The sequence below is a fragment of the Nomascus leucogenys genome, chromosome 4, assembly GCF_006542625.1.
Source record: "Nomascus leucogenys isolate Asia chromosome 4, Asia_NLE_v1, whole genome shotgun sequence".
NCBI classification, from domain to species: Eukaryota; Metazoa; Chordata; class Mammalia; order Primates; family Hylobatidae; genus Nomascus; species Nomascus leucogenys.
In genome coordinates, this window is record NC_044384.1 from 86,151,953 (window position 1) to 86,164,460 (window position 12,508).

The following is a 12,508-nucleotide window of genomic DNA, read 5'->3' on the forward strand; positions in this document are numbered from 1 at the left end:
AAAAATGAGCTGGGCGTGGTGGTGGGCGCCTGTAATCCCAGCTACTTGGGAGGCTGAGCCAGGAGAATCACTTGAACCCAGGAGGCAGAGGTTGCAGTGAGCTGAGATCGCGCCATTGCACTCCAGCCTAGGCGACAAGAGCAAAACTCCGTCTCAAAAAAGAGAGAGAGGCTGGGCGCGGTGGCTCACGCCTGTAATCCCAGCACTTTGGGAGGCCAAGGCAGGCAGATCACTTGAGGTCAGGAGTTTGAGACCAGCCTGGCCAAAATGATGAAACCCTGTCTCTACTAAAAATACAAAAATTAGCCGGGCATGATGCCACATGCCTGTAATCCCAGCTACTTGGGAGGCTGAGGCAGGAGAATGGCATGAACCTGGGAGGCAGAGCTTGCAGTGAGCCGAGATCGTGCCATTGCACTCCAGCCTGGGCAACAGAGCAAGACTCCGTCTCAAAAAAAAAAAAAAGAGAGAGAGATATTAAGTGGCTTGCCAAATATCTGATAAGGAATTGAGCTGAACTTAAACCCAGGCAGTTGGCTTCTGAGCCTGGGTTCGCAGCTTGATCACCTCTTTCAGGCCCCTCTTCTCAACAGCGAGATGGCAGGTAATTTTTTTGAGTGCTGGCAGTGTCTGAGGCTGTTGTGAGGCTCAAATGCAATCATGCAAGCATTCAGTAACCACTAAGGCAGGGTGCACAGGGTTGAGACTGTCCCTTCAAGCATTCACCTGCTGTGTTCCAGGGTCTACCAAGGGAAAGCATGCACAGATGCATTACAGGCATAGTGCCGCATTCTTGGAGCTCAGTCTAGAGAGAAGAACGACAGATGGGCTGGGTGCAGTGGCTCACGCCTGTAATCCCAGCACTTTGGGAGGTCGAAGCGGGCAGATCACCTGAGGTCAGGAGTTCGAGACCAGCCTGGCCAATGAGGTGAAACCCCGTCACTACTAAAAATATTTTTAGGCTGGGTGCGGTGGCTCACTCCTGTAATCCCAACACTTTGGGAGGCCGAGGTGGGCGGATCATGAGGTCAGGAGATCAAGACCATCCTGGCTAACACGGTGAAACCCCATCTCTACTAAAAATATGAAAAATTAGGCGTGATGGTGGGTGCCTATAGTCCCAACCACTCGGGAGGCTGAGGCAGGAGAATGGCATGAACCCAAAAGTCAGAGGTTGCAGTGAGCCAAGATTGCGCCACTGCACTCTAACCTGGGCGACAGAGCGAGACGCCGTCTCCAAAAAAAAAAAAAAATTAGCTGTGTGGTGGCAGGCGCCTGTAGTCCCAGCTACTCGGGAGGCTGAGGCAGGAGAATGGCGGAAACCTGGGAGGCGGAGCTTGCAGTGAGCCAAGATCGCGCCACTGCACTCCAGCCTGGGAGACAGCCAGACTCCATCTCAAAAAAAAAAAAAAAAAAATTAAAATTAACGGGGCATGATAGTGGATGCCTGTAATCCCAGCTGCTCGGGAGGCTGAGGCAGAATTGCTTAAGCCCAGGAGACAGAGGTTGCAGTGAGCCGATACTGGTGCTGATGCCACTGCACTCCAGCCTGGGCAACAGAGTGAGACTCCATATAAAAAAAAAAAGAAATTATCCAGGCATGGTGGTGAGCGCCTATAATCCCAGCTACTCGGGAGGCTGAGGCAGGAGAATCACATGAACCCAGGAGGTGGAGATTGCAGTGAGCGGAGTCCATGGTACTGAACTCTAGCCTGGGCAAAGAGGGAGACTCCATCTCAAAAAAAAAAAAAAAAAAAAATGCCAGGCGTGGTGGCTCACGCCTGTAATCCCAGCACTTTGGGAGGCCGAGCAGGTGGATAACGAGGTCAGGAGATGGAGACCATCCTGGACAACATGGTGAAACCCTGTCTCTACTAAAAATACAAAAAAATTAGCTGGGCATGGTGGCACGTGCCTGTAATCCCAGCTACTCAGGAGGCTGAGGCAGGAGAATCGCTTGAACCAGGGAGTCAGAGGTTGCAGTGAGCTGAGATCGCACCATTGCACTCCAGCCTGGCAAGAGAGTGAGACTCCATCTCAAAAAAAAAAAAAATTGAAACTGCCTTTGCAAAATTATAACAGTAAGAGAAATCTGACATGGCTGACTGCATCTTGCTTTCTAGCCTCACAGGCTGGCTGTCTTCACTCATTCCTGGGCATGAGCCAAGGTAACTTTCGGATAAATTTAATTTATACTTTAAATTAGAATACGCCTTCCTGAAAACTAAACCACCCTTGTAAAACTAATGAAAGGCCACCAAGTTAGGAGGATGAGAGGGGCCTGAATTCTACTAAGATGTAGGTGCAGTTAAAGGATTACCAACCATTGTTCTGGAAGTCACAAGATTTGCAACTTTGCCAATTACTCCTGTAAATAACGTCACTATCATGGAACCTAAGACTGATCTTTTGAGCTATCTCTTCCAGGCTTTTGCATTTGTGACTATGAAATGGCCCCACACTGACGTGTGACTCCACCAGTCCTGTGACCCCTACCCAGAAGCAGACTCAGTGCAGGAGGGCCATTTTCCATACTATCGTGATTTCATCCCCAAGCAATCAGTAGCACCCATATCCTAGCCCCCTGCCCACCAAACTATCTTTGAAAAACCCTGACCTCCAAGCCTTCAGTGAGATTGATTGAGTAATAACTCTGTCTCCCGTGTGGCATGGCAGGACTTGTGTCAATTAAACTCTTTCTTTTCGGCAATGCTATGGTCTCTGAATTGATTTTGTTTGTGCAGTAGGCAGGAAGAACCCATCTGGGGATTACAAGATCATCTAGTTCAAACCAGAATTGCTACAGCAGCAGAGGTCTAGAGAGACAAAGTGACATTCCAGCTACTCAGACATTAGTGCTGGAGCCAGAGTGGAGCCATCTCAATGCTTCCAGTTGCCAGCTGAGGTCTGAGAGGAGAGGATCTGAGGGATTGCAGCAAATACTAATCTCTCCTTGATTATGCTCTTCCCTGTGTAAATTAAAAATAAAATTCTAATCCCCTCCAACCATCTGAATGGAGCCTTCCTCCCAGCCAAAGGCATTCCAAAGTTAACCTCAACAACGATAATAGTTCAGGCCATAGTGGGAAGTGGAAGTTAGGCATGTTTCATTATACTCTCCTCCCTTTGGAATTGAGGCACAACTGACCAGCATTAACATTAAAACAGAGATTTTAGGCTGGGCATGGTGGCTCATGCCTATAATCCCAACACTTTGAGAGACGGAGTTGGGAAGATCACTTGAACCCAGGAGTTTGAGACCAGCCTGGGCAACATGGCAAAACCCCATCTCTACGAAAATACAAACATTAGCCAGGCATAACGGTGTGCGCCTATAGTCTCAGCTACTTGGGAGGCTGAGGTGAGAGGATCTCTTAATCACAGGAGGTTGAGGTTGCAGTGAACCATAATCATGCCACTGCACTACAGTGTGGGTGACAGGGCGAGACCCTGTTTCAAAAAAAAAAAAAAAAAGGGCTGGACTTAGTGGCTCACGCCTGTAATCCCAGCACTTTGGGAGGCGGAGGCAGGTGGATCACGAGGTCAGGAGATCGAGACCATCCTGGCTAACACGGTAAAACCCCATCTCTACTAAAAATACAAAAAATTAGCCGGGCCTAGTGGCGGGCACCTGTAGTCCCAGCTACTCGGGAGGCTGAGGCAGGAGAACGGCGTGAACCTGGGAGGCGGAGCTTGCAATGAGCCGAGATCGCCCCACTGCACTCCAGCCTGGGCAACAGAGCAAGACTCTGTCTCAAAAAAAAAAAAAAAAAAAGGTCTGTGTCAGGCCTCTGAGCCCAAGCCAAGCCATTGCATCCCCTGTGACTTGCACGTATATGCCCAGATGGCCTGAAGTAACTGAAGAATCACAAAAGAAGTGAATATGCCCTGCCCCGCCTTAACTGATGACATTCCACCACAAAAGAAGTGAAAATGGCCGGTCCTTGCCTTAAGTGATGACATTACTTTGTGAAAATCCTTTTCCTGGCTCATCCTGGCTCAAAAAGCTCCCCCACTGAGTACCTTGCAACCCCCACTCTGCCCGCCAGAGAACAACCCCCCTTTGACTGTAATTTTCCTTTACCTACCCAAATCCTATAAAATGGCCCCACCCTTATCTCCCTTCGCTGACTCTCGTTTTGGACTCAGCCCGCCTGCACCCAGGTGAAATAGCTTTATTGCTCACACAAAGCCTGTTTGGTGGTCTCTTCACACGGACGCGCATGAAATTTGGTGCCATGACTCGGATTGGGGGACCTCCCTTGGGAGATCAATCCCCTGTCCTCCTGCTCTTTGCTCCATGAAAAAGATCCACCTACGACCTCAGGTCCTCAGACCGACCAGCCCAAGGAACATCTCACCAATTTTAAATCGGGTAAGTGGCCTCTTCTTACTCTCTTCTCCAACCTCTCTCACTGTCCCTCAACCACTTTCTCCTTTCCACTCTTCAATCTCTCCCTTCTCTTAATTTCAATTCCTTTCATTTTCTGGTTGATACAAAGGAGACACATTTTATCTGTGGACCCAAAACTCCAGCACCAGTCATGGACTGGGAAGGCAGCCTTCCCTTAGTGTTTAATCATTGCAGGGATGCCTCTCTGATTATTCACCCACGTTTCAGAGGTGTCAGACCACGCAGGGACGCCTGCCTTGGTCTTTCACCCTTAGCGGCAAGTCCCGCTTTTCTGGGGGAGAGGCAAGTACCCCAACCCCTTCTTTCCATGTCTCTACCCCTTCTCTGCTTTTCTAGGGGAGAGGCAAGAACCCCTCAACCCCTTCTCCTTCACCCTTAGCGGCAAGTCCTGCTTTTCTGGGGGAGGGGCAAGTACCCCAACCTCATATCTCTGCGCCCCGATCCTGTATTTCCATGCCCTGACCTCTTATATCTCTGCGCCCTGATCCCTTATTTCCATGACCCGACTTTGTATCTCTGCGCCCCGACCCCTTTCCCACTTTTCTAAAGGGTAAGAACCCCCAAACCGCTTCCCTCCATGTCTCTACTCTCCCTTTTCTTTAAACTTGCCTCCTTCACTATAGGCAACCTTCCACCCTCCATTCCTCCTTCCTCTCCGTTAGCCTGTGTTCTCAAGAACTTAAAACCTCTTCAACTCACACCTGGCCTAAAACCTAAATGCCTTATTTTCTTCTGCAATGCTGCTTGACTCCAATACAAACTCGACAGTAGTTCCAAATAGCCAGAAAACGGCACTTTCGATTTTTCCACCCTGCAACATCTAAATAATTCTTGTCGTAAAATGGGCAAACGGTCTGAGATGCCTGACGTCCAGGCATTCTTTTACACATCGGTCCCTCCCTAGTCTCTGTGCCCAGTGCAACTCATCCCAAATCTTCCTTCTTTCCCTCCTGCCTGTCCCCTCAGGCCCAACCCCAAGTGTTGCTGAGTCTTTCCAATCTTCCTTTTCTACAGACCCATCTGACCTCTCCCCTCCTCCCAGGCTGCTTCTCACCAGGCCAAGCTAGGTCCCAATTCTTCCTCAGCCTCCGCTCCTCCACCCTACAATCCTTTTATCACCTCCCCTCCTCACACCCAGTCCGGTTTACAGTTTCATTCTGTGAGTAGCCCTCCCCCACCTGCCCAGCAATTTCTTCTTAAAAAGGTGGCTGAAGCTAAAGGCATAGTCAAGGTTAATGCTACTTTTTCTTTATCCGACCTCTCCCAAATCAGTTAATGTTTAGACTCTTTTTCATCAAATATAAAAAACCCAGCCCAGTTCATGGCTCGTTTGGCAGCAACCCTGAGACGCTTTACAGCCCTAGACCCTAAAAGGTCAAAAGGCCATCTTATTCTCAATATACATTTTATTACCCAATCTGCTCCTGACATTAAATAAAAATCCAAAAATTAAATTCCGGCCCTCAAACCCCACAACAGGACTTAATTAACCTCACCTTCAAGGTGTACGATAGTAGAGGCAGCCAAGTAGCAACATATTTCTGAGTTGCAATTCCTTGCCTCCACTGTGAGACAAACCCCAGCCACATCTCCAGCACAGAAGAACTTCCAAACGCCTAAACCGCAGTGGCCAGGCGTTCCTCCAGAACCACCTTCCCCAGGAGCTTGCTACAAGTGCCAGAAATCTGGCCACCAGGCCAAGGAATGCCCACAGCCCAGGATTCCTCCTAAGCCATGTCCCATCTGTGCGGGACCCCACTGGAAATCGAACTGTTCAACTCACCTGGCAGCCACTCCCAGAGCCCCTGGAACTCTGGCCCAAGGCTCTCTGACTGACTCCTTCCCAGATCTTCTCGGCTTAGCAGCTGAAGACTGACACTGTCCGATCGCCTCGGAAGCCTACAAGACCATCACAGACACTCTAGGTAACTCTCACAGTGGAGGGTAAGCGTGTCCCCTTCTTAGTCAATACGGAGGCTACCCACTCCACATTATCTTCTTTTCAAGGTCCTGTTTCCCTTGCCTCCGTAACTGTTGTGGGTATTGACGGCCAGGCTTCTAAACCTCTTAAAACTCCCCAACTCTAGTGCCAACTTAGACAATACTCTTTTAAGCACTCCTTTTTAGTTATCCCCACCTGCCCAGTTCCCTTATTAGGCCAAGACACTTTAAATTATCTGCTTCCCTGACTATTCCTGGTCTACAGCTACATCTCATTGCTGCCCTTCTTCCCAATCCAAAGCTTCCTTTGCGTTCTCCTCTTGTATCCCCCAACCTTAACCCACAAGTGTAAGATACCTCTACTGCCTCCTTGGAGACCAATCACACACCCCTTACCATCTCGTTAAAACCTAATCACCCTTACCCCGCTCAATGCCAAGATCCCATCCCACAGCACACTCTAAAAGGATTAAAACCTGTTATCACTCGCCTGCTGCAGCATGGCCTTTTAAAAAGCCTATAAACTCTCCTTACAATTCCCCCATTTTACCTGTCCTAGAACCAGCAAAAGCTTCCCCACTGAGTACCTTGTGACCCCCACTCCTGCCCGCCAGAGAACAACCCCCTTTGACTGTAATTTTCCTTTATCTACCCAAATCCTATAAAACGGCCCCACCCTTATCTCCCTTCACTGACTCTTTTTGGACTCAGCCCGCCTGCACCCAGGTGAAATCAACAGCCATGTTGCTCGCACAAAGCCTGTATGGTGGTCTCTTCACACGGACGCGCATGAAAGTCTGCAGCAATTTTTACAAGAGAGTGGAGGGCCCAGCAAGCTCAGTTGGTAGAGCATGAGAGTCTTACATGGGAGTAAAGTTTATTTTCTTTTTCTCTTTTTTTTTTTTTATTTTTGAGACGGAGTCTCGCTGATTTACGCCATTCTCCTGCCTCAGCCTCCTGAGTAGCTGGGACTACTGGCGCCCACCACAACGCCTGGCTAATTTTTTGTATTTTTTTTAGTAGAAACAGGGTTTCACCGTGTTAGCCAAGATGGTCTCGATCGCCTGACCTCGTGATCCGCCCGCCTCGGCCTCCCAAAGTGCTGGGATTACAGGCGTGAGCCACCACACCGGGCCTTTCTTTTTTTTTTTTAAAGACAGGGTCTCGCCAAGCCCGGTGGCTCACGCCTATAATCCCAGCACTTTGGGAGGCTGAGGCAGGTGGATCACCTGAGGTCAGGAGTTCGAGACCAGCCTGGCCAACATGGCAAACCCTGTGTCTACTAAAAATACAAAAATTAGTCAGGGGTGGTGGCATGTGCCTGTAACCCCAGCTACTCAGAAGGCTGAGACAGGAGAATCACTTGAACCCAGGAGGCAGAGGTTGCAGTGAGCTGAGATTGCACCACTACACTCCAGCCTGGGAGACGGAGCAAGACTTTGTCTCAAAAAAAAAAAAAAAAGTTGCCAGGTGTGGTGGTGGGTGCCTCTAATCCCAGCTACTTGGGAGGCTGAGGCAGGAGGATTGCTTGAGCCCACAAGTCCAACCTAGGCAACACAGAGAAACCTGCATCTCTCTTAAATAAAAAATTTAAAAAGAGGGTAAAATCACAGCCTTTGGAGTCAGACTGACCAACCTGGATTCTAATTCTGGTTCTGCCTCTTTGAATTGACTATGTGACCATGAGCAAGTTACTTTGTTTTTGGAGCTTATTTGTACAAATAGAAAGAGCACCTGGCCTGATCAGGCTCTTCTGATCTTTAGTAGACATGAGCCAGGCATGCTGGACACCCTGCAGTGTTTGGGACAGTCCTGCAAAACAGATCATTGTTCCATGTCCTGCACAAATTTCTAATGTCCTATAAGTTATTTACATGAGTGGAAAACCTGTTTATAGTTATGAGCTGAAAACCCTGTTAGTTATGTAAACACATTATATTATATACACAGTTTTAGTATATACTGAATTTTCCAGGAATGTAGCTAAGTGTAAATCAAAAGAAGAATTTTCCTTACATGGGTTCAGATCTTTACAAGGAGTCATTCACCATTCACAAGATCATGTCTCTGAAGTTAACATGCCTGTATCAGTCTGTATTTAAGAGTGGTCCCGGCCGGGCGCGGTGGCTCACGCTTGTAATCCCAGCACTTTGGGAGGCCGAGGCGGGCGGATCACGAGGTCAGGAGATCGAGACCACGGTGAAACCCCATCTCTACTAAAAATACAAAAAATTAGCCGGGCGTGGTGGCGGGCGCCTCTAGTCCCAGCTACTCAGAGAGGCTGAGGCAGGAGAATGGCGTGAACCCGGGAGGCGGAGCTTGCAGTGAGCCGAGATTGCGCCACTGCACTCCAGCCTGGGCGACAGAGCGAGACTCCGTCTCAAAAAAAAAAAAAAAAAAAAAAAAAAAAAAAAGAGTGGTCCCAGGCCAGGCTCACACCTGTAATCACAGCTGCTTGGGAGGCCAAAGAGGGAGGATCACTTGAGGCCAGGAGTTCATGAAAAAAGAAAACAAAGAAAGAAGAAAGAAGGAAGGAAGGAAGGAAGGAAGAGAAAACAAAAAAGAGAACAGTCCCACTTCACAATGACCATTTCAGATGTCTTCTAGTTTGATCCTGACCAAGGCTGTGCATATGGAAATGTAGATTTCTTTCTTTTTTTTTCTTGAGATGGAGTCTTGTTCTGTCACCCAGTCTGGAGTGGAATGGCGTGATCTCTGCTTGCTGCAACCTCCACCTCCCAGGTTCAAGTGATTCTCCTGCCTCAGACTCCCTAGTAGCTGGGATTACAGGTGTGCAGCATCACCACACATGGCTAATTTTTGTATTTTTAGTAGAGACAGTGTTTCACCATATTGGCCAGGCTGGTCTGGAACTCTCCACCTCAAGTGATCCACCTGCCTCAACTTCCCAAAATGCTGGGATTACAGGCGTGTGCCACTGTGGCCGGCCAATATTTCACTATTATATTATTATTTTTATTATTTATTATTATTATTTTGGTAGAGATGGAGTTTTGCCATGTTGCGGAGGCAGGTTTCCAACTCCTGGGCTCAAGCGATCCGCTGCCTCGGCCTCCCAAAGTGCTGGGATTACAGGCGTGCACCACCGCGCCCAGCCTACGTCTTTCTTTTAAGGCCACCCCTTCTTCCCACCTCCAAGCGTTCCAGAATCCACAGTGATTTATTCGTCCGAAAGAGCAGGGGAGTGAGGGAGGACTGGTTTCTGAGGGTGCTGGCGGAGCAACTGGAGTCGGGGGTCCACGGCGGTCATGACTATCGACACACGATGGCGCTGTTGAGGCTCGGTCCTGCGCGTTCCCGAGAGTCAGGAGCCCTGGAAGAAGTTGCAGGCTTCTCACCTCCCACGCAGCCACTGCACCCCTAAGCGCAACCACTGAGTCAGGGAGGCAGGGCCAGAGAGGAGTTTGGCATCACCGGATAAAAATCAGCCTCAATTTACATCCCCTACGTGCGTCTAAAAGTTAAAATGGAGAGATCTGGGCCCTGCGCTTCACACCACCTACATAACATCAACGCCTGGATGTCAAATTTAGCCAGAGCTGCGTATTGTTTTCATCCTCACCCGTCCTCAGGAATCTCCCATCCCAGCATATGGCATCACTATTCCCCCAGCTCTTCAGTCCAGAGAATTGGAAATGTCATTGATTCTTCCTTTGCCTTCATGCCGCACGTCTAGCCCATCTCTAAGTGCCCTGGAGTCCAGCCCTCCCCCCAGTATCTCTCCAATCTGTCCACTTCTCCCCATTCGTGCATCCGCCGCTCATGGCCAAGCCCTCACCATTGCTTGCCTGACCGAAGCCACTCCTGCCTCCAACAAGCTCCTCGGCAGGCCACAGCTGGAGGGACCTCCTTAAACATAAACCGGCTGGGCACGGTGGCTCACGCCTGTAATCCCAGCGCTTTGGGAGGTCAAGGCAGGTGGATCGCCTGAAGTCAGCAGTTCAAGACCAGCCTGGCCAACATGGTGAAACCCTATCCCTACTAAAAATACAAAAATTAGCTGGGCATGGTGGTGCACACCGGTAATCCCAGCTACTGGGGAGGCTGAGGCAGGAGAATTGCTTGAACCCGGGAAGCAGAGGTTGCAGTGAGGGGAGATCCTGCCACCGCACTCCAGCCTGTGCAAGAGAGCAAAACTCTGCCTCAAAAACAACTGCCGGGCACGGTGGCTCACTCCTGAAATCCCAGCACTTTGGGAGGCCGAGGTGGGCGGATCACGAGGTCAGGAGTTTGAGACCAGCCTGGCCAACATAGTGAAACCCCGTCTCTACTAAAAATACAAAAAATTAGCTGGGCATGGTGGAGGGCACCTGTAATCTTGGCTACTTGGGAGGCTGAGGCAGGAGAATCACTGGAAGCCGGGAGGCAGAGGTTGCAGAGAGCCGAAATCATGCCACTGTACTCCAGCCTGGGCGACAGAGCGAGACTCCATCTCAAAAAAAAAAAAAAAATTACAATATCACATTACTTAAGATGGGATACAGGTGAATTTGATCAAGTATGATAAGGTTGGGGCTCCCAAGAGGGACTAAGGTCAACAAGGGTGAAAAAATGGCACAGCTTGGCCCTTAGTTGGTTTGCCCTAATATTTGTAGAATGAATGGATGGATGGATGGATGGGCATATGAATGGATAGAATGGATGGATGGATAGAAGGATAGACATTCCAGGCCCCAGGCTGGAGTGCAGTAGTGCGATCTCGGCTCATTGCAAGCTCCGCCTCCCAGGTTCACACCGTTCTCCTGCCTCAGCCTTCCGAGTAGCTGGGACTACAGGCGCCCGCCACCACGCATGGCTAATTTTTTGTATTTTTAGTAGAGATGGGGTTTCACTGTGTTAGCCAGGATGGTCTCGATCTTCTGACCTTGTGATCCGCCCACCTCAGCCTCCCAGAGTGCTGGGATTACAGCTGTGAGCCACCGCGCCTGGCCATGGGCCTCATGTTTTGAGACCAGACTTCTTTCCTGGACTGAATTCTTTTTTTTTTTTTTTTTTTTTTTGAGACGGAGTCTCGCTCTGTCGCCCAGGCTGGAGTGCAGTGGCGCAATCTCGGCTCACTGCAAGCTCCGCCTCCCGGGTTCACGCCATTCTCCTGCCTCAGCCTCTCCGAGTAGCTGGGACTACAGGCGCCCACCACCACGCCCGGCTAAGTTTTTGTATTTTTAGTAGAGACGGGGTTTCACCGTGGTCTCGATCTCCTGACCTCGTGATCCGCCCGCCTCGGCCTCCCAAAGTGCTGGGATTACAAGCGTGAGCCACCGCGCCCGGCTTCCTGGACTGAATTCATCTCAGGGACTGTCCCTCAGCCTTTCGTGGGCAGCTCTGATCCACCTCCAGATCTTCCTACTGAATCACGTCAAGAGTTAGATTGGGATACTGACTTTCCCCACTTCCACTCCCATCCCTAAAGGCCCCAGGGCTTCATACACAAATGGATTCACATCCTCCTCACTACTTTCTTTGCCAAGATCTCAGGCTATAGCACTTCAGAGCTTTCCAAAAGCTTCCTGTTACACCCCAATCCCAGAATGACCTCTAACTCACCTCACCTTTGCATAACTCAGAGGAGACATTCAACAATCATAATAATACTCAGCTAGTGCTTGCTTTGGGCTCAGTGCTAAATCCTTCTCAGGAATTATCTTTTAATTTAAAAAGGTCATCTTAGGTGGTCTGAGGCCTGCAGACCTAGGAGGGCATGACATCTTAACGATTAAATCTCTGCCTTAACCAGCTGGCAAGTCGTCATTTGGAGGTTTGGTCAGATTTACGTATACTGATTTAAAACCTGAAACTAGACACACACCTGGACTAACATCACCATCTGTGGGGTGGGGGTGGGGAACAAGTGTGGAAGCCTGTGATGCAAGAGCTGCAAGAAATCTGTTTGGGCCAGGTGTGGGGGGCCCATGCCTGTAATCCCAGCACTTTGGGAGGCCAAGGTGGGAGGATTGCTTGAGGTCAGGGGTTTGAGGCCAGGCTGGGCAACATAGTGAGACTCTGTCTCTACAAAAAAATTTTTTTTTTCTTTCTGAGATTAAAGTCTCACTCTGTTGCCCAGGCTGGAGTGCAGTGGTGCGATCTCGGCTAACTGCAACCTCCGCCTCCTGGGTTCAAGCGATTCTCCTGCCT